The sequence below is a fragment of the Opisthorchis viverrini genome, assembly GCF_000715545.1.
Source record: "Opisthorchis viverrini unplaced genomic scaffold opera_v5_196, whole genome shotgun sequence".
In the NCBI taxonomy this organism is placed as follows: Eukaryota; Metazoa; Platyhelminthes; class Trematoda; order Opisthorchiida; family Opisthorchiidae; genus Opisthorchis; species Opisthorchis viverrini.
Genome location: NW_008751851.1, coordinates 816,575 through 837,118, shown reverse-complemented (window position 1 = coordinate 837,118; position 20,544 = coordinate 816,575).

Sequence of the window (20,544 nt, the reverse complement as noted above, 5' to 3'; positions counted from 1 at the left end):
TTTCCCTCGTGAGTGACAGTCACTGTGCGCTTTCCTAAAAAAATCGTTCAGCTGTAGCACTTTTTCGATGCCTAACTGCCATGCCACCCGAAGGTTGCACGAGGGCTGGGATACCGCCAGGTTGCCCAAGCCTGGACAGGGGAAGTCCAGAGGCAGAGGTCGGGTTCGAACCACGAACCTTCCGGTCAGTAAATTCGCGCTCTAACCACTTCGGCCATCTCGCCCTATATTAACGTGACCTTTTTGCACACACACCAATTTATCTCCACCGCGCACAACTTCAATTAAAGCAGTCCGTATATACAAGGTGTTCCCCTGACCAACGTAGCGGTGTTTATCAGATTCATAACTCATACAATTTGCCCATATTACTGCGCACTATTTTCCTAGCCTAACTGCCGCACCAGATGGAGGATCCTGCTTTAAACGTTGCGACTCCAGCACCTGATTCGCAAAGTCTGAGCTCACTAGCGTTGGCACGTGGATATATTTTCTTCTTGGTTGCCCTTTACTGCGCACTTCCGTACAAAGCTGTAGGTGTTCTTCACTTTTCAACGGCCAATCTAGGATCTTCTTTGGACGTTATTCGACTCTAAGAACAGCCTATCTGTTCAATATTAGTTATTGCTCTGCTTCAACACTGCATATTGGTTGAATACCCTACACTCTTACTTTGATGAGTGACGAATTGCAAGAAGTTCCCGTATGTTGTGAGAGCTGGCTTTCTTCGGGAACCCCCAAGATGGCATAAGGCCAATTGAAGTTATCTACATGCACAAAGTGTAGAACCCTCGCTATCTTCTAGAACTCCTTATTCACACCAGTAAAACACTTGTATGCCTTTTAAGGTAAGACGGTAATTTGGACAGCGGCCGCTTATTCTGGCCAGGCCTGCAAGGAAACAGTAATCTTCGTTGATGAGGTGAGGCTGCATCCCAAAGCCAATGTGACATAGAGCGGAAAATTTCTTTTTCCGTGAGTCAACCTGTTGCATATAAAATCTGACCAGCACGTAAGCAACCCAACCCCACTTGATCACCGTGTTGCGGGTATAAGTATACATGTTTATGTATGCTTTTAACGGTGCGGAGAGTAATAAAAATAGTTTCATCCCAACATCTTCCATACCCATCGTCCACTTTCTTTTATTTCATCGCTTCAGTACATCCGGGCATGATTTTCAATGATCTGGGTCTGTCAGTCGTTTCTTCCATTCATATATTAAGACAAATAGCACGAACCAGTTTCTCTCTCATCTTTCTTTTGTTTAAGAGATTTAAAATGTACTTCCTGTCGCATCATTCAGCCGCACTCTATGGCTTTGGTTCTGCCAGTCCCCTGGGGGTGTCCTAAATCGTGCCAAGATTGGTCATCTGAAGTGTCAGAGGCCGTGATTGTTCGCCAGTGCTGCTAATTCTATTTTTAGTGCTTCCAACCAAGGTCCATCCCTCAGTTCTGTTTAGTTCTCTTTTCTCTTGATCCTCTTCTGACCCGTCCCCAGTTTTCATGCTTTAGGCCTTCATCTGACCAACGTACTAATGGTTGCAAACGTCAAAATGGTCGGTCTTTAGGTTTTTTATCTCCAATTTCTATGAACTTTGCATCTAAGTAATAGCCATTAGAAGTTTCTTAATTGTGGTGCTTAATATACTCCTGTATTACTATCGTTGAGAGATGGATCATCACTGATTCCATAACTCGGCACAAGTTTTCGTCAGCGATAATAATCGCATTCGTTAAGGAACTGTTCCCAGACTATCACTATTACCACAACTTTTCGGCTCTTCATGTTTGTAACCTATGAGGTGTTCATGAAAGGCTCCACAGGATTTTAATAATAAATAAGCCTTAATTTGGTTTATATGCACTACGACAGCGTTTTCAAGTGTTTGCTCCAATCGCACTCCGTCTCTGCGTAAGATGTAAAGTTTTTTAAATATAATTCCCGGTGACTTACAAGGTCTCTACGTGCATGTGATGAGAGTGTTCTCGACACAAACCAGTTACCTAAAGCGCCATTCGGCGAATATGTATAACTATACAGTAAAAAATGAGGTATTTATCGTGCAGGTCCAATTAGTATGTGACAAACTAACAAGAAATTGTTTACGAGGTTGTAGTAATAGCATCAGCCCTGTTCCCAATGTAATTTCATCCTTTTATACGCTTTTTTCTAATTAATTCAAATCCAAAAGACGTGGACATAGAAGCGTAGTCTCCCCCCACCATATATCCAAGCTCTATTCGTCTTACGCAGAAATAAACAACTGTGCAGGGGTTTGGCTTGTGTCCTTGTTTCGTTATCCAAGTTATGAAAGTAGGGTCTTTTCTGCCACTACTATAGACAGATGTGAAGAATTGAGAGGTCCTATGACCGTCCTAAAGTTTTTTAAGGTTGTAATCACGTTTTATTATTAAATGGTGCTAATTCGGGGGAAATGATACATGAATAATGCTACTTACGATGAAAAAGTGCCCCGTCTTCAGTATTGTGAACTTACTTTAGTAATATTTAAAAGATTGCGCTTGGTTTTATTGTACTTTTAAGGACAGTTAGTGCAGTTAAACATATTTCGTTCAGAATGCGCAACGTTAGCCCAAGGATTGCTAGTTGTAGTCTCACGATCTGTAGTAAAATAGCAATTCCTTGGTTACTCACCGCTGTTGGGAAATAGCTCCAAACTCATTTTCAGGTCATGTGGGGCAGGTCCGTCCTATGCAGTTCAGAACACTATTCATAAAGATATTGAAGTGGCTTATTAGGGTATTTCCCCGCCGGAATTTGAACGTGTACATGGCCATCGAATTTCGTGAACAACCAGAGTAAATAAGTGAACTTCCTAGATGGAGCAAAAGCCCCGTTCACGTTCTTGTATCCATGGTAATTCTGGAGGCTTTTCAGTGAAGGCCGATACGTCGTTTCCACGCGTTGTTTGCACCAAAAAAGAATCTGGAAACATTCACGACCATCTATGAAGTCTCCTAAGGATCACTTGCCTACATCCACACGGCCTACTGGAGCTTGAAGACGAAAGTTCATCCCCCAAAATCATGGTTTTCCGCTTGTCAGAATAAGCTTGTCATGAATAAGCAGACGATGAAAGACAGATTGCAGTTATTGAGGGGCCGATGTTATCAGTCTACTGGGTCAAACAAAGCTGTAACCAAGGTACTACCACCACCTTGATCGGGAAGGAGGTTTAGGTGGCAAATACAGAAGGCCTCCACGGTCTTGCGAGTTCATTGGCTATGAAGTAAAGCATGGAGCCAACCTGGATGCAGAGGCTTAAGAGCTGTACGATATTGTAAACTGGGGCTAAGAGGTCATCCTGCGATCGCAAGATTGCCCGTAAACATCTTTCGACTGATCTGTAGACGTCATATTAATGTTCTGCCTCAAGGCAACTTGCGTCCATGCTGAAAAAACTCTCACGCTAGATGGGGACCGTGCAAGCCGGATAGCACCTTCAAGGAGACCGTAGCACCATATCGCCATAAACAGAGTCAAAATAAATGCAACTTCCTGGAGGAATCTAAAAAAGGTACGCATGAAACCCGTTCAATAAAAACCGCTCAGGACCCATCACACTGCGCCTCCATCTGCCCCATCTTAGTCACGGCCTGAAAAGAGAGAACAGATGCAGAGGATTTTTAACATGAGCTTTTCCAATTCATGAGCACTCCTTATAATTTCAGGATCGGTTGCCAAAAACAACGCAACTGCATCCGCAAGGAGACCCGAATAATAAACAGGTTGGAATGAGTCATGGAAGCAGTTGGGGCCAGTTGCCTGTACCACCTGTGTTCCGTCTTTTTGTCCTCCAAGAGCATTCAGGCCTTGAATTTCGTTTTAGCCGTATAAAAAATAATTTTGGTTCCATTTCATGTCAGTTGATATTGTACACGAACTCCTAAGTACACGCAACCTTCATATTTTCTTCGTAATGGCCTCCCTTATAAGGACATCCGCTCAAAATTTTCGGGCAAATTCCAACAGGCCCCAGCTTAATGACAGGCTTTTTGTATTTTGAGTCATGGGAAATTATAGACCTTTGGTATTGTACATTACGGTCTTATTTACAGATCGACTTATTTTTCTCAAAGATATGCTAATTAAAGTCACTTGAATTTTCTGGGGGAAAATTCTTCAAATAACGAGCTTATTGAAGTGTTAACCCATTTCAAAGGCTTCCGACACCATAGATAAGTGAATTTAATAGGCATATTACGCACCACTTATCGGGACACTGCTCCCTTGCGCAAAGACGACGGGCCTCTACCGAGTTGCCACAGGCTCGGTATTTTGATCGTCTTGTGCCCTGCGCGCCCAAATGACTTGCGGAATTCACTGAACTGCTTCACTCGTCTATTCACGAGCGTCATAAAAGAAGTTGGCGGCCCGCGGGAGACTGATCTTCAAAATGATCCCTTTGTTTAATATACAGTAGTTGACTGATAGTTTTGCGAATTCGCGGAATGATATGCAGGATTGAATATTTTGTCCAACCTTCTAGGGTCGGGTTTTTCCTAGTTGTCCATCGGCTTTCGTTCCCATGTAATCTTCAAACGCCCTTTAAGTGCTCATCGGTGGGCAGTAAGCTCACCATCGGGTAGACTCACAAAAACTGGGTTTTAGATGCAACGCGATCAATCATCGGAAGGTTATTCTACGCACATATTATCCGAAATTGGAAGCCAATATTCACCGTGGTAAAATGCAAACTCATGGACAACTACAAAACGTGACCGCTGTTTCCCATTAAACATTGCTTCATCTGGTAAAGCTGAGAAAAACTGAGGAGTTCTTGGGGGATACTTGACCGTAGGGCATATGCCCAGCAAACAAGGCACTGTAGCTGAACTACGGAAGTGCTCAGCAATACGATATTTAGCGGTAAGCCTGTTATGCTCACTCATTATGTTTGTTTACTGAGCCGTCCGATTTTGTCGTAAGGATACCTTCAGTGGAACAAACGTCGCTGGGCTTGGCATCTCAGTTCGAGCCAACGTTATGACAAGATGTTTCTACAGACAACCTTGAATCCTTTCCTGTATACTTCCCCGAAGTATCAGACAACCGCAACATTAATTCTTAACAATCCACACCTTGGAGACAAGCCTTAGGCTCCATAGTACACAGCCTGTAGGGTTCACTACCACAAAGCTGGACGCCAGTAGCCACTAGGCCCGCGAAGACACGTTCCGTGTGCTAACTTCTTTACCTGAGAGGCGACCTATTATTTGTTACTTCCGCCATCGGGCTGTTCTTAATAAACGTTAAGTATCGGCACATTTGGAGTTGCTTTAAGCAGTCAACGGCTTTATGGTATTCTTGTATTTTCCAATTTCCATCAACTGCAATCTGTACTCCACCTGGTCAATTTGTTTTCACGGGTCATCAATGGGTGGCTGCGTTGGCATGGAAACAGACAAATGATATTCGTTTCTTTTTTGGATTGTAATTCGACGATGGGCGTATGCAAGAACAACTACAGGAAACAAATAAGATATCTTAATGCATAGGATAAAATGATTCCTGAAAATTGAAAACAACTGAAAGCGTGGGGGCCAGGCTGACTGCTAGGAGGGGCGTGAACATTCACTAGCACAGCTGTCAGTCGCCTGAGTGTACCAGAAACTGCAAGCCGGTAGATTTATGTTTACCTTATCTTGTTAGTAATAATGCCGCACTATAGCATTCCTGGAGGTAGTGACGTTCGGTGCCTTACAAAACGGTGGAAGATGCGTAAGTGGTTATTCGACAGAGACTACACTCAGGGCCGCTGTCCTTCAGGTTTTCTTTGTGTTGCGATGGTGCGACATACGAATCTCGTGATCTAACATCACCTGATAATCTCCCGAAACACCTGTACAGCACAATACAGTGCTATAGTGGCGCACTCTTTCTTCGAATTCAAAAATCATGTTGCCCAGAGGGTCGCCTATCACAGTGCCAGAGTGAATTATTCCGCCTAGTTCATGAACAACCCAATTGCTGGCGATATACAATAAATGAGTTGTCAGATCATTGCTGGATCTCCGCAAGAAATCACCCTCTGCGCCTCAGTTCGACTGCGAGGCCCATACGATCTCCCTACCTTTCATTCGGCCGGCTATCATATCGATCTCGTTCGATCAAGATGTCGGCCATGCGCCAAAAGGGAAATGGGTTCTGGATACTTTCCTTTTCCCAGGTCCCGCAGAACTTTGCGTACAGATGGTAATATTCCGTATTTTTTGGGAAAATAGCGTCACTCCACTCACTTTGGCGTTCACCCCTTGGACTGATTAAGTTGTTACCATTTGTGGGATGATTTTCGTTAATATTTTGCGGGAAAATATTTTTGCGACTAAACGCTGTTTGCAAAGCTAGTTAGACCTACTGCGCACATAGAAAAGTCTGGCAGGAACATTGGATAGTGGATAGCAAGATGGAACAACAATGTATCCATAAAAGGAGCCCTTAAATCCTCAGCAAGAAAACAAATATTGCTATCCGTGGCAAACGGTGCTGCTACGCCGTTGCGGGTCGTAAGTCTTTGACCTGCAGATGCCTTGAACTTGCAACACACTTGTAGTTAGAAACACAATAAACATTTAAGAGTAAGAACCACTGACAACATATGCATGTGTCTGTTTTCCCCCATGCGCCGTTCGTTTCCCGGAGCTGACTGTAGTGACTCAATGGCTGGAGACCCTTACTATTATCTTTCCGTTAAGTTGACATAGATATCAGTTAAACTGTGGCTCATATCCATTATCCTGGAAGCTGTTGCCTGACCACTTATTTCATGTATACTGTCCCTGTTCACATTAGCCTCCTCTTGGCAAAACGAAGACCCTATATTCGGATTCTTTTGGGAAGCTAAAAACTACCGCCATCAGGCGTGCCATCATCCCCTTTTAGATTTTTATCTCCTGATACCGTTTTACCTAATGCCTCCTGGCACTTGTCAGACGATACTGCCCTCGTCCTATTCCTTCCTCATTTCCCCCCTTCTCAAGCTTCAGAATTCAGCACCCTGTATAACCCTTATTCATTCAATCTCGATGGTTCCCGGTCCACAATCACACGATCTTCCAACTGAAGGGATATCATTCGTGACCCTGCATTGGCCTGACTCCATCTATTTATTCTCCTCTCCCAACCCGGATCCAGCTGCCAAAGAAATGCGTATCCCCTCTCCGATTGCGGCATCTTTGAGGACCTTTACGGGGCTGTCCACAAACCGAAGTATGTCGGTGCAATAATAGCGTGGCTTTGCCATACCTCGTGCGGTGACACTCCCGCAACTACTTTCTTCGGAAACTCGACCGCAACCTGTCGCCCACTCAAGCCTGTAACTGCAACGACGGGCAAATTTTTCATCCGGTCATAATAAGACTCTAAGACGAGTTCAGTCTAAACCGATGAAACTTTCGTTCTAATTTGACCAACTCGGCTTTTTGTTGCAATTTCGGTTTGCCTCTTCCACAAGTTCAATTCCACATGTCTCCGTTTGTCCCTGAGCATTAACAATAACTCCTGTCGAACCTATTCCTTGCACTGACTTCCTTTCACCAGTTGAGCCAGTGCGTCTACTTAGTTTCAGGTTAAACCATATTCCCGGGGGAAAACTTTCCATTTGCTTCCGCACGGAATTATTCCATCTCCACCTGTATTTTTTTTGCTTCTTGTGACTCTGATCATCTACTCAACCGCCCAAGGTCCTTCATGGCCTGCAATGGTTCCCACTTTTAGTTCATGTCAGGCAAGTTCATCTTTGAACTAATCGGACCTCGCGCACATTGTCCTAGTTTCTCTCTGTTTCTACAACTGCGACTACTCTTCATGTAATAAGCATGCCTAGTTGGTTTTACCATTTTCTCCCCGTTATGTTGTTTCGTGCCGCGTCCAGGTTATGACGACCCTATCACGCCTCACTCAGCATGCGCCCCCGCAAGTTGGAAAATAAACCTAATATTATTTTAACATCAGATATTGCCATTGTTTATGACATAGTCCTCTTTTTCGTGCACACTATAGTGCCGACGAATCCCCCAGTGTTGCAACTTCGTATATCTTTAAAATTGCCTCCCAGATTGAAATGGTGCCGAAGGCTAGACGCACACCCAAAATTTCTCTGAAACCGTGGCCCGAAGGAGGAAATCTTTAACATAGAGTTTTAATATTTGATGGTAATTTTTCGGGCGTATGAGATCTTCCAAAACGGCCGAAGTTTTTTCAAAGTTGTTTAAACCTACTCAATCCCCACGATATTCAAGGCCCGCGACATTCATATTTTAATGGCTGCTATGGTTGAGCACGTGGGTGCGGGGAATGATTTTGTGGAGAATTTAGCTCGTCAAAGTTTTTTCTCATTCAGTGCATTTCAAGTCGCTTTAAAAGAGCACCAGACGAAACATTAGGTTGTTTTCGTCCGTATAAACTCCAAAAAGAGCACCAATTCGCTACTTGTGTAAGAAAAAGCCTTCTACCGTTGCAGCAGACATCCCCGCAGAAGAAGCCGAAGCCGTGGAATTCGTCGCACCTAGTAAGTTCATGGTTGATTGTACGTTGTAGCACGCGTCGCACTGATTGTCCGTCATGGTTCCGCGTTCGCCGGTACCATGATTGCTTCAGGGTTACTTCCTACTACCCGTAGCACAACCATCCACGCAGCAAGTTTATTTTTGACGGGTTGCCGGTCAACCGGCGACTGAAAAATGGTGAATTAAAGGAGTGTTGTACCCTTTTGAAATACGGTGCTCCGTCATCGGAAATTCGGCAGTACGTCGCCGACCACTTTGGAAAGGTACTCACTATCGAGGATGTGCGTAACTTTTGCGTCAAATGTCGACCCCATTGTTAAGTAGGTCGTTGGTTACTTTTTAGTCGGTTTCTTAGATGACATGTCGTACATCGTAGCCAAGCTTTGAGAGTGCTTTTGCGTGCTGCTGGTGGAATCGGAGGGTGGCAGATATAGTCACCTGTGCGTTTCTCGAACACAGCAGACAGCACTCTTTAGACGTTTCCCGAACGTTGTAAACGTTGATGCTACGCACGTTACTAACCGTCTTGGGCCTATCCTTCAGGACCACCGAGGAAAGCCAAAATATGCTAAAGTGTGATTTCGTGTTTTATATCGCCTTAACCGGCAAAAAATGCAAACCGGCGATGGTGAATGACCTTGACATTTCGCTCACTCAAACAAAATGCTACGTGCAACATGTCACGGGAAGGTGTAAATTGATTAGACTAACTCCGCATTAAAATGGCAACTTCGAACCACTTATAGTTTCGGCGAACTCAATTTGTGTGTGCCAATAGCCTGCTGCTTGAACGGTTGACTTTCGGGTAGCCATTCAAATAGACCGCCCTATTTCACTTTTTACTGGGCATTTATATTTTCCGTTTTCCTTACCGCGCAAGTCGATTTTATCGCTTCGGTACCATAACCTTTGTTAAACGTAAACATGTTTTCATTCATAATTTTGCGGCCCGCATTTACTGTTGGACAATATCTGCTTTGCTTGCCTTTTGGAGTACCCCACCGTTTGTCGAAAACCGGTGAGGCTTGTAATGTTGTATTCCGTGCGACTACTTTCATTTTAAAAGTACAGCACCTTTGCGTAGCCACGAGATCGGAGTTTTCCTTGTTTGGATACTAACCATGGTGCTCATTACTTAAGAGTTTAAAACGGTCGTTACACCCAGTCATGCTATAATCTGGTTGTTCATTTCGCCTGTGAATCAACGGTGAACATGGGTAACCCTCCTTGTTTAATGACTACTCACGCGTAACATGAATTACACCTGTTTATTATGGCACCGTTTCGTTTTCTTGCTGCTCGTTCTCCCCCGTTTCGTCCCTACTTAAGGTCTGCTTATCCCTCAGTAACTGATGTCAATATTTCGTTGCCCGTCTCTCATTGCCTGCAAGTACGTCTCGATTGCACCTACTTTTGAGCGCACACTCCGATGGGAAAGCGAGCTGGCTGGGCATCGAATTCGGATCCTCCGGACGGCAGACGAACGCGGTACCAACTACACCAACCTGACGCCAGAGCGGCTGAGTATTTTGTATTAGCCGTGTATTGCGCCTGCCAGATAGCCCTTGCTGAGCGTTGTTTCAAACGGACAAAACCGCGCAATCTGACCGGTCACGCGACACGAGCGGCTGCGTCGACGCCGACCGAAAGGCAGCCCATCACATTCCGTACGCACTGACTCCTGCGCCGTCACGGCCAACTCACACTGTCAGACTGCCCCTATATGTACGTTTGTACATCGTTTGGTACTTACTTGTTGTCGCCCCTATAGAAATCCGTGCTGTGACAGTGACTATTTCCCGCTCCTGCTGATGGCGTCATTGTTGATTGTACGTTTGCTTAATTCATGATGCTTACTAATCCGTTTGTCTGTAGAACCAGTTCCTGTCAGTCCTCAATATATCATCTGCTGCCTCACGTCTGTCTGCCCCCATTGACTACTGGCTACGAGCTGCGTATAATCTAATAATAGCAATCGTTCTGTGAGATCCATAACCGTCCGGATCTTACACTGACTTTAAACGTATGATCATGCTTGATGGTATTCCACCCACAAGTTGGGAATAGACATTAATATAATCTGTCCAAAAATCCGCATGAAAACCCAGTGTGTGCAAGCTAACTGTCTAACAAGTTACGGGTGATGAGCAACGGTTATATATTGCCTGCAAATATCCGCGATTGACGCGGCGGCTCTCCGGTTTTCGGATTATCTTGATCGATGGATCGGTCAGCGGTAGTTGATTTATACTGGTGACTTCTTCTGGCCGACGGATAGGGCGGATTAACCCGTAGGACAGAATGGGGTCTGTTTATAATTGAGGTTGACAGGATGCCAGGCATTCCTACATGTCTTGATTAAAATGCTGATACATATCGGCCAGATTTGCCTTCCGGCCCCAAAAGTTTACCTAAAGCAGTCACACAAAATCAACAATTGTGAGCAGATGAACTAGCCTCGTTTACCCGGTGACAGTTTCGGCAAAGAACATTGTGAAATGATTGATATGGTTCCAGTCCAAATCGGGGTAGTGGGAGATTGCCATGCGCATCTTACTTTGCGCGACTCTGCCGAGTGTTTCTATATATTTGCGTTAAACACTCTGTCCAAATTTGTACCTGTGCAGCATAAGTTTTTTAATATTTTGGGCAGATTATAAGCATAATTCAAAATTCCCGATCCGTGACTACAGTGAGGCACATTTCAAACGCACATCTATATCCAGTTAACTCAGTGCACTACTTGTTAAATGAGCCTGACAGTTGTGCATCGGGGGGTAGTTACCATTTCCGTTACGTTTGCTTGCCCTCCTAGGTTATGGTATTGTCCCGCTCACGTAATATATTCCAAATAAACCAGATCATCATATCGGGAGTCCACTTACGTCAGTCCTGATAAGACTGATTTCCGTAACCATGCCATTTCTATGCGTGCTTTTACTGGTTTGCTCTAGACCTCTTGTAATATAATATCACCACTTTGATTGTTGAAAACCTTAACTTTTTTGACGGCTTTGCTGATGTCATGCACTTCCCTCGTCCTGCCAAACTATAATCTTCGGCAATGCCTGCCTATTAGCAACCCCAACTGACCTGCGATTTGCATCCGAAAAGATCCTCAGCCGGAGAAGAAATAGCTGTGGTCTTACATTGGTCTGTTACACCTCTGTGGATTTCGTTGATCAACCTGAAAAAATCACGCTGCTTGTACATCCCAGCTGAGTCACCTCAAACATGATATCCAGTATGGGACTGTCCAAAAACTTAAGTGTCAGGCCGTCGATGGCACCGCACTACCACACTCAATTTGGTAGCAACTGCAGCTATTCCCTTCTTACTCTTAACTGTACCCTCGCCCACTCGTTCAATAAATTAAATACGAAGAGAACACCTGGCAAGGTCACATTCCGGGCGCTTTCATTCCAATTCTGCTGAACCTTTCGTTCGGATTTAACCATCTTAATGGGCTCAATTTTTTCTCCACAAATTCAATAGATTTTTCTATATTTCGCGTTCCATCGTGCGTGTTGTTGCCAACTTACTCTTTCAAAGACTTTTCGCAACTGACCGCACTCCAACAGTGAAATCAGCGAATCTCTACAGTCTACTTGCGTAGTATGATTCTGAGGTTCCTGCCACCATTTATCCGCACTGCCAAGTATTCCACTTCTTCGTCCTCACACTTTATATGACCCTGGTCATAGGTCCAATAGTCCAAGGCCACAAGGCTTCGGCGGTGGTTTCAGGTTTTAGTTCATATTGGCCTCCTAGACTACGCAAACCGCGCTGTTTCGCTAGATACAGTGTTCTGAATTCCCATTTTCCGCAATTTTGTGTTTTCTGATCATGGTTCAGGCACGATGCCTCTTGGTTTGCTCTTTCTCGTTTTGTTTTTGCCTGCCACTTTCAAATTCTACCCTCTACATCGAATAGTGCACACTGCTTATGACAGTGTCCCTTCTTCGCGCGGTCTCTTGCGCCCCCTTAGCATGCCGTTCGTGCCACCCACCAGGTGAGAATGAACATTATTAATATTACACGTTGCTCCTTCAGTTTCGTCTGCAAATGGGGATTATCGGCTCTCAGGAGCCCTCTGTACAAGCATTTCAGTAGATGCCCACTTTGCACTAGCGCATCAAAAGTCGCGAACGCCACATACACCCTAAGAAACCATAATTAATGCGTAATGACCAAAGGAAAACGGTCTAATAAGCCAAGTAGCGCAAAAATATTGAAGTTTCTCTGTCAGAATCTAAATGCAGTTCCAGGGCATGCGGCTGTCGACGGATCGGAGATGAAACACTATTAGAGCCACAAGACATGGATTATAGAATGCCGATTATTTGAGCGCCCGTGTAGTGGAGATTTTATGAAGATGGCATACGCAAGTGATCTGGTTTGAATCTTCCCACGTCGCCCTATTAGCACGGTGATGGAACCCGTTCAAAATCACGGCCGTTTCGTGTGATTCACTAAAATTCTGACAATGAAACAATCCAAATAAAACAGTAGACGATCAAGTGACATCAATTATTATCCAAGGTCATTAGTATCATCCTGATAAATAACTGGCTTCTGACGTCTTTTGTAACATTACTCATAATTTTGTGAAAAGTTACGGACGACACAAGAGACTCAAGTGACAGTTGGAAGTAGCGATTTAAGTGGGGTTTGACATTGCTTGCTGCTTATATCCAANTACTTTTTAGTCGGTTTCTTAGATGACATGTCGTACATCGTAGCCAAGCTTTGAGAGTGCTGTTGCGTGCTGCTGGTGGAATCGGAGGGGGCAGATATAAGTCACCTGTGCTTTTCTCGAACGCAGCAGATAGCACTCCTTAGACGTTTCCCGGACGTCTGCACAAGCAGCTTGATCGGTTGGTTGGCAAACTGAAACTGCTGGAACCGAGTAAGGCTGCTGGGTGAATGAAGCGTCTGGTTGTCCAAAGCCAGCTGATGTTGCGTCAAAATTCGATTAGTGCACAGGAAAACAAGCCTCTGGTGTTAGATGGCAAACGCAACCAACCACGGTGGCGTTCGACATCAAACGGCGCTGTTCCCTGTAGTCCCTGTGGCCAGCCAACTGACCCTGATGATTGGTGGTGTCAACGTGATCGACTTCCATATCACCGTTATTGCTGCGGCAATGAGCCCTGCCCGCTGTGTGGAGGAAATCTTCAGGCGCATCCACCAAGTTAGTGCACATGTATGAATTAATCTATTCGCATTATTTGCCGGTCAGTCTACCTACCGTTCAGCTAAAACACTTAAACAAAATGCTACGTGCAACATGTCACGGGAAGGTGTAAATTGATTAGACTAACTCCGCATTAAAATGGCAACTTCGAACCACTTATAGTTTCGGCGAACTCAATTTGTGTGTGCCAATAGCCTGCTGCTTGAACGGTTGACTTTCGGGTAGCCATTCAAATAGACCGCCCTATTTCACTTTTTACTGGGCATTTATATTTTCCGTTTTCCTTACCGCGCAAGTCGATTTTATCGCTTCGGTACCATAACCTTTGTTAAACGTAAACATGTTTTCATTCATAATTTTGCGGCCCGCATTTACTGTTGGACAATATCTGCTTTGCTTGCCTTTTGGAGTACCCCACCGCTTGTCGAAATCCGGTGAGGCCTGTAATTTTGTATTCCGTGTGACTACTTTCATTTTAAAAATTCAGCAACCTTGCGTAGCCACGAGAACGGAGTTTTACTTGTTTGGCTGCTAACCATGGTGCTCGTTGCTTAAGAGTTTAAAACGGTCGTCACACCCAGTCATGCTATATTCTGGTTGTTGATTTCGCCTGTGAATCAACGGTGAACATGGGTAACCCTCCTTGTTTAATGACTCCTCACGCGTAACATGAATTACACCTGTTTATTATGACACCGTTTCGTTTTCTTGCTGCTCGTTCTCCCCCGTTTCGTCCCTACTTAAGGTCTGCTTATCCCTCAGTAACTGATGTCAATATTTCGTTGCCCGTCTCTCATTGCCTGCAAGTACGTCTCGATTGCACCTACTTTTGAGCGCACACTCCGATGGGAAAGCGAGCTGGCTGGGCATCGAATTCGGATCCTCCGGACGGCAGACGAACGCGGTACCAACTACACCAACCTGACGCCAGAGCGGCTGAGTATTTTGTATTAGCCGTGTATTGCGCCTGCCAGATAGCCCTTGCTGAGCGTTGTTTCAAACGGACAAAACCGCGCAATCTGACCGGTCACGCGACACGAGCGGCTGCGTCGACGCCGACCGAAAGGCAGCCCATCACATTCCGTACGCACTGACTCCTGCGCCGTCACGGCCAACTCACACTGTCAGACTGCCCCTATATGTACGTTTGTACATCGTTTGGTACTTACTTGTTGTCGCCCCTATAGAAATCCGTGCTGTGACAGTGACTATTTCCCGCTCCTGCTGATGGCGTCATTGTTGATTGTACGTTTGCTTAATTCATGATGCTTACTAATCCGTTTGTCTGTAGAACCAGTTCCTGTCAGTCCTCAATATATCATCTGCTGCCTCACGTCTGTCTGCCCCCATTGACTACTGGCTACGAGCTGCGTATAATCTAATAATAGCAATCGTTCTGTGAGATCCATAACCGTCCGGATCTTACACTGACTTTAAACGTATGATCATGCTTGATGGTATTCCACCCACAAGTTGGGAATAGACATTAATATAATCTGTCCAAAAATCCGCATGAAAACCCAGTGTGTGCAAGCTAACTGTCTAACAAGTTACGGGTGATGAGCAACGGTTATATATTGCCTGCAAATATCCGCGATTGACGCGGCGGCTCTCCGGTTTTCGGATTATCTTGATCGATGGATCGGTCAGCGGTAGTTGATTTATACTGGTGACTTCTTCTGGCCGACGGATAGGGCGGATTAACCCGTAGGACAGAATGGGGTCTGTTTATAATTGAGGTTGACAGGATGCCAGGCATTCCTACATGTCTTGATTAAAATGCTGATACATATCGGCCAGATTTGCCTTCCGGCCCCAAAAGTTTACCTAAAGCAGTCACACAAAATCAACAATTGTGAGCAGATGAACTAGCCTCGTTTACCCGGTGACAGTTTCGGCAAAGAACATTGTGAAATGATTGATATGGTTCCAGTCCAAATCGGGGTAGTGGGAGATTGCCATGCGCATCTTACTTTGCGCGACTCTGCCGAGTGTTTCTATATATTTGCGTTAAACACTCTGTCCAAATTTGTACCTGTGCAGCATAAGTTTTTTAATATTTTGGGCAGATTATAAGCATAATTCAAAATTCCCGATCCGTGACTACAGTGAGGCACATTTCAAACGCACATCTATATCCAGTTAACTCAGTGCACTACTTGTTAAATGAGCCTGACAGTTGTGCATCGGGGGGTAGTTACCATTTCCGTTACGTTTGCTTGCCCTCCTAGGTTATGGTATTGTCCCGCTCACGTAATATATTCCAAATAAACCAGATCATCATATCGGGAGTCCACTTACGTCAGTCCTGATAAGACTGATTTCCGTAACCATGCCATTTCTATGCGTGCTTTTACTGGTTTGCTCTAGACCTCTTGTAATATAATATCACCACTTTGATTGTTGAAAACCTTAACTTTTTTGACGGCTTTGCTGATGTCATGCACTTCCCTCGTCCTGCCAAACTATAATCTTCGGCAATGCCTGCCTATTAGCAACCCCAACTGACCTGCGATTTGCATCCGAAAAGATCCTCAGCCGGAGAAGAAATAGCTGTGGTCTTACATTGGTCTGTTACACCTCTGTGGATTTCGTTGATCAACCTGAAAAAATCACGCTGCTTGTACATCCCAGCTGAGTCACCTCAAACATGATATCCAGTATGGGACTGTCCAAAAACTTAAGTGTCAGGCCGTCGATGGCACCGCACTACCACACTCAATTTGGTAGCAACTGCAGCTATTCCCTTCTTACTCTTAACTGTACCCTCGCCCACTCGTTCAATAAATTAAATACGAAGAGAACACCTGGCAAGGTCACATTCCGGGCGCTTTCATTCCAATTCTGCTGAACCTTTCGTTCGGATTTAACCATCTTAATGGGCTCAATTTTTTCTCCACAAATTCAATAGATTTTTCTATATTTCGCGTTCCATCGTGCGTGTTGTTGCCAACTTACTCTTTCAAAGACTTTTCGCAACTGACCGCACTCCAACAGTGAAATCAGCGAATCTCTACAGTCTACTTGCGTAGTATGATTCTGAGGTTCCTGCCACCATTTATCCGCACTGCCAAGTATTCCACTTCTTCGTCCTCACACTTTATATGACCCTGGCCATAGGTCCAATAGTCCAAGGCCACAAGGCTTCGGCGGTGGTTTCAGGTTTTAGTTCGTATTGGCCTCCTAGACTACGCAAACCGCGCTGTTTCGCTAGATACAGTGTTCTGAATTCCCATTTTCCGCAATTTTGTGTTTTCTGATCATGGTTCAGGCACGATGCCTCTTGGTTTGCTCTTTCTCGTTTTGTTTTTGCCTGCCACTTTCAAATTCTACCCTCTACATCGAATAGTGCACACTGCTTATGACAGTGTCCCTTCTTCGCGCGGTCTCTTGCGCCCCCTTAGCATGCCGTTCGTGCCACCCACCAGGTGAGAATGAACATTATTAATATTACACGTTGCTCCTTCAGTTTCGTCTGCAAATGGGGATTATCGGCTCTCAGGAGCCCTCTGTACAAGCATTTCGGTAGATGCCCACTTTGCACTAGCGCATCAAAAGTCGCGAACGCCACATACACCCTAAGAAACCATAATTAATGCGTAATGACCAAAGGAAAACGGTCTAATAAGCCAAGTAGCGCAAAAATATTGAAGTTTCTCTGTCAGAATCTAAATGCAGTTCCAGGGCATGCGGCTGTCGACGGATCGGAGATGAAACACTATTAGAGCCACAAGACATGGATTATAGAATGCCGATTATTTGAGCGCTCGTGTAGTGGAGATTTTATGAAGGTGGCATACGCAAGTGATCTGGTTTGAATCTTCCCACGTCGTCTTATTAGCACGGTGATGGAACCCGTTCAAAATCACAGCCGTTTCGTGTGATTCACTAAAATTCTGACAATGAAACAATCCAAATAAAACAGTAGACGATCAAGTGACATCAATTATTATCCAAGGTCATTAGTATCATCCTGATAAATAACTGGCTTCTGACGTCTTTTGTAACATTACTCATAATTTTGTGAAAAGTTACGGACGACACAAGAGACTCAAGTGACAGTTGGAAGTAGCGATTTAAGTGGGGTTTGACATTGCTTGCTGCTTATATCCAAAATATTTAGTTGCAACAAAAATGGACTATCCCATGCCCCGTCCTGGGACACTCCCCAAAATTCTCTCAAACCGTGGTTCGGGAAAGAAAAAGGTTTGACATTGCTTGCTGCTTATATCCAATATATTTAGTTGCAACAAAAATGGACTATCCCATGCCCCGTCCTGGGACACTCCCCAAAATTCTCTCAAACCGTGGTTCGGAGAAAGAAAAACCTTAAAATAAAGTATCCATTGGAACACTTAAAATCTCCCCATTTGGCTACATGTATGTTGGAATTTGGTTAAACATGCCAAAGGTCCATCATGTGCACTGGATTCATATTTTCAATGGCCATCACGGCGCAGCGTGACTTGCTCTTATAGGTGGTGAACGATTTTGCTCCTTCAATGCATTCGAAAATGCCCAAAAACAGCGCATGAACGATTATTTGGTCCGCACCAACTCAAACAAAATCAGCACTTCGCGACTTCTGTGTGAAAAAGCCTTACACCTTTGCCACATACACCATGTAGTTCAAGGCCGCGGGATTCACCACAGCTAGTAAGTTAATCGTTACACATATATCCCCAATAGCACACACTGTAGCGTGCGCCCGGCCAAATTATACGTTCGCCAATAAAATAACCATTTGGTGGTTACTTCCCACTACCTGGTGCTTAACCACCCACTTGGCAAGTTTCATTTGTCAAGCTCCTCAGCAAATGCGACGGATTGTTGCCGAATTAAAGGAGTGTAGTTCGCTTATGAAGTATGAGACTCAGTCATCGAATGTTCGTCACTGTGACGCAGATCAATTTTGAGAGGTGGTTACCATCCGTTTTGTCTAGAAATATCACGCCGAGTACTGCCCTCGTTTGTCTAAGAGTCGACGGTCACGTTTTTGGTTTTTAGGATGACATATCTTCGATTCTAACCAAAAGCCGAAAATGTGGCCGTGCAGTGTTGTTGGAATCCTACTGTGGTTCTTTTAGGCGTCTGTAACTTTCCGAACGCAGCAAATCACACTATTTAACGTTTCCCGGACGTCGTAACCGGTAATGCGGCGCCCAGTATGGACCATTTTGGGTAAATTCTTTTTAGCATCCGACTTCACTGTGTAGACACAAGCCATACACGTTTCTTGTGACGGGGGCATGGGAATCAGACAGCCAGTTGTGCATGCCTGACAAAAGCGAGCATTTTGCGCACTTGCGCAGGCTGTTCAGCCGGTTCAAGTACATAATGTGCGGGAAGTACTCGGTTAAGACGTTGGTCGCGAATGAAGTGACTTTATCGGTGCTGGTTGAAAAGGCTAACTGTATCAAAATGCTGCGCTATTTCCACGTACTACAAGCCATCCGGAAGCATGTGCATTTAATTACATATTCATATCTGTTAAAGACAGTTTCCAATCGCATCCGTATTCTACCGCATAACCTACCTAGGTAACACTCCTGAGTTTGCGGCTGCGTAAGGGCCAATAATCACGTAGGTTTTAGAGGTATTGCACGGATCCGCCCTCGGCTTTGTTTCTTAGGTGAGCGTTTCTTGGTTGGGCATTAACCGGACGTAAGCCGACCTGTGCTTGCTGTTGCGTTCTTCATGTGGTTTCCGAATGACAACGTGCGCCGTAAATCAGCCTCTTAGACACATTGGCACATGCACGCAAAATCTGGCGTAACATCAGAACGATTTAAGGCGGGAAGCTTGTTGTCGATAAGTTAGTTTTGCAAAACCAAAAATGTTCTCAAACGGTAAACTCTTCGGCCGGTATCGGCAAGTGCACCATTTATCAATCTATGTGGTTGCCTTGTGTAAACATTTTTGGTATTGTCGGCCCGTGTTGTTGGAAGAAACCGTCTTTAAACTAGGTGGCGTTCTGTGCTGACAGCCAACGTTCCCTGTGGACTCTGTGACCGGCCAAACGACCCCGTTAATTGCTGATTTCCGCGAAATCAATTGTTGACTCACGGCAGTTGCTGAGATAACGAGCCATGACCATTTTGTGTAGATTTTCATGCCCTTACACCAGGTGAGTGCACGTGTAGTACTGAAGCCGTATTTTGGTCTACGTTGTGCAGCCAAAACGCAGTCTTCCGTCGATCAAGCAATCAGCAAAGGGAGCATGGTGTGATGTTGACCTCAATCGGTTCATGAAAGCCCAGCCTGCCGTAACCCGTAAGGCCGATGAGATAAAACTATTTCGCTCAACTTCGGATCGGATGAAGATTGCCAATTTCAAGACTAATTACAAAGGCAGGTTTCGCGGACCTTTCCGCAAAATATTCGGATGAAGAGCATTTTGTCTGATGTCTCATGAAAAGACCCCCTAAGCCATATTTGGGACCGCACTCAGAAAAAAACTTACACTTCCGGAGTTCAACTTGTAGTTAAGAAGTGCAAATATTTTCCACGAAGTAAGAGCCCAAAGACGACACCTGTAAGATCCGGACGGTTATGGATCTCACAGAACGATTGCTATTATTAGATTATACGCAGCTCGTAGCCAGTAGTCAATGGGGGCAGACAGACGTGAGGCAGCAGATGATATATTGAGGACTGACAGGAACTGGTTCTACAGACAAACGGATTAGTAAGCATCATGAATTAAGCAAACGTACAATCAACAATGACGCCATCAGCAGGAGCGGGAAATAGTCACTGTCACAGCACGGATTTCTATAGGGGCGACAACAAGTAAGTACCAAACGATGTACAAA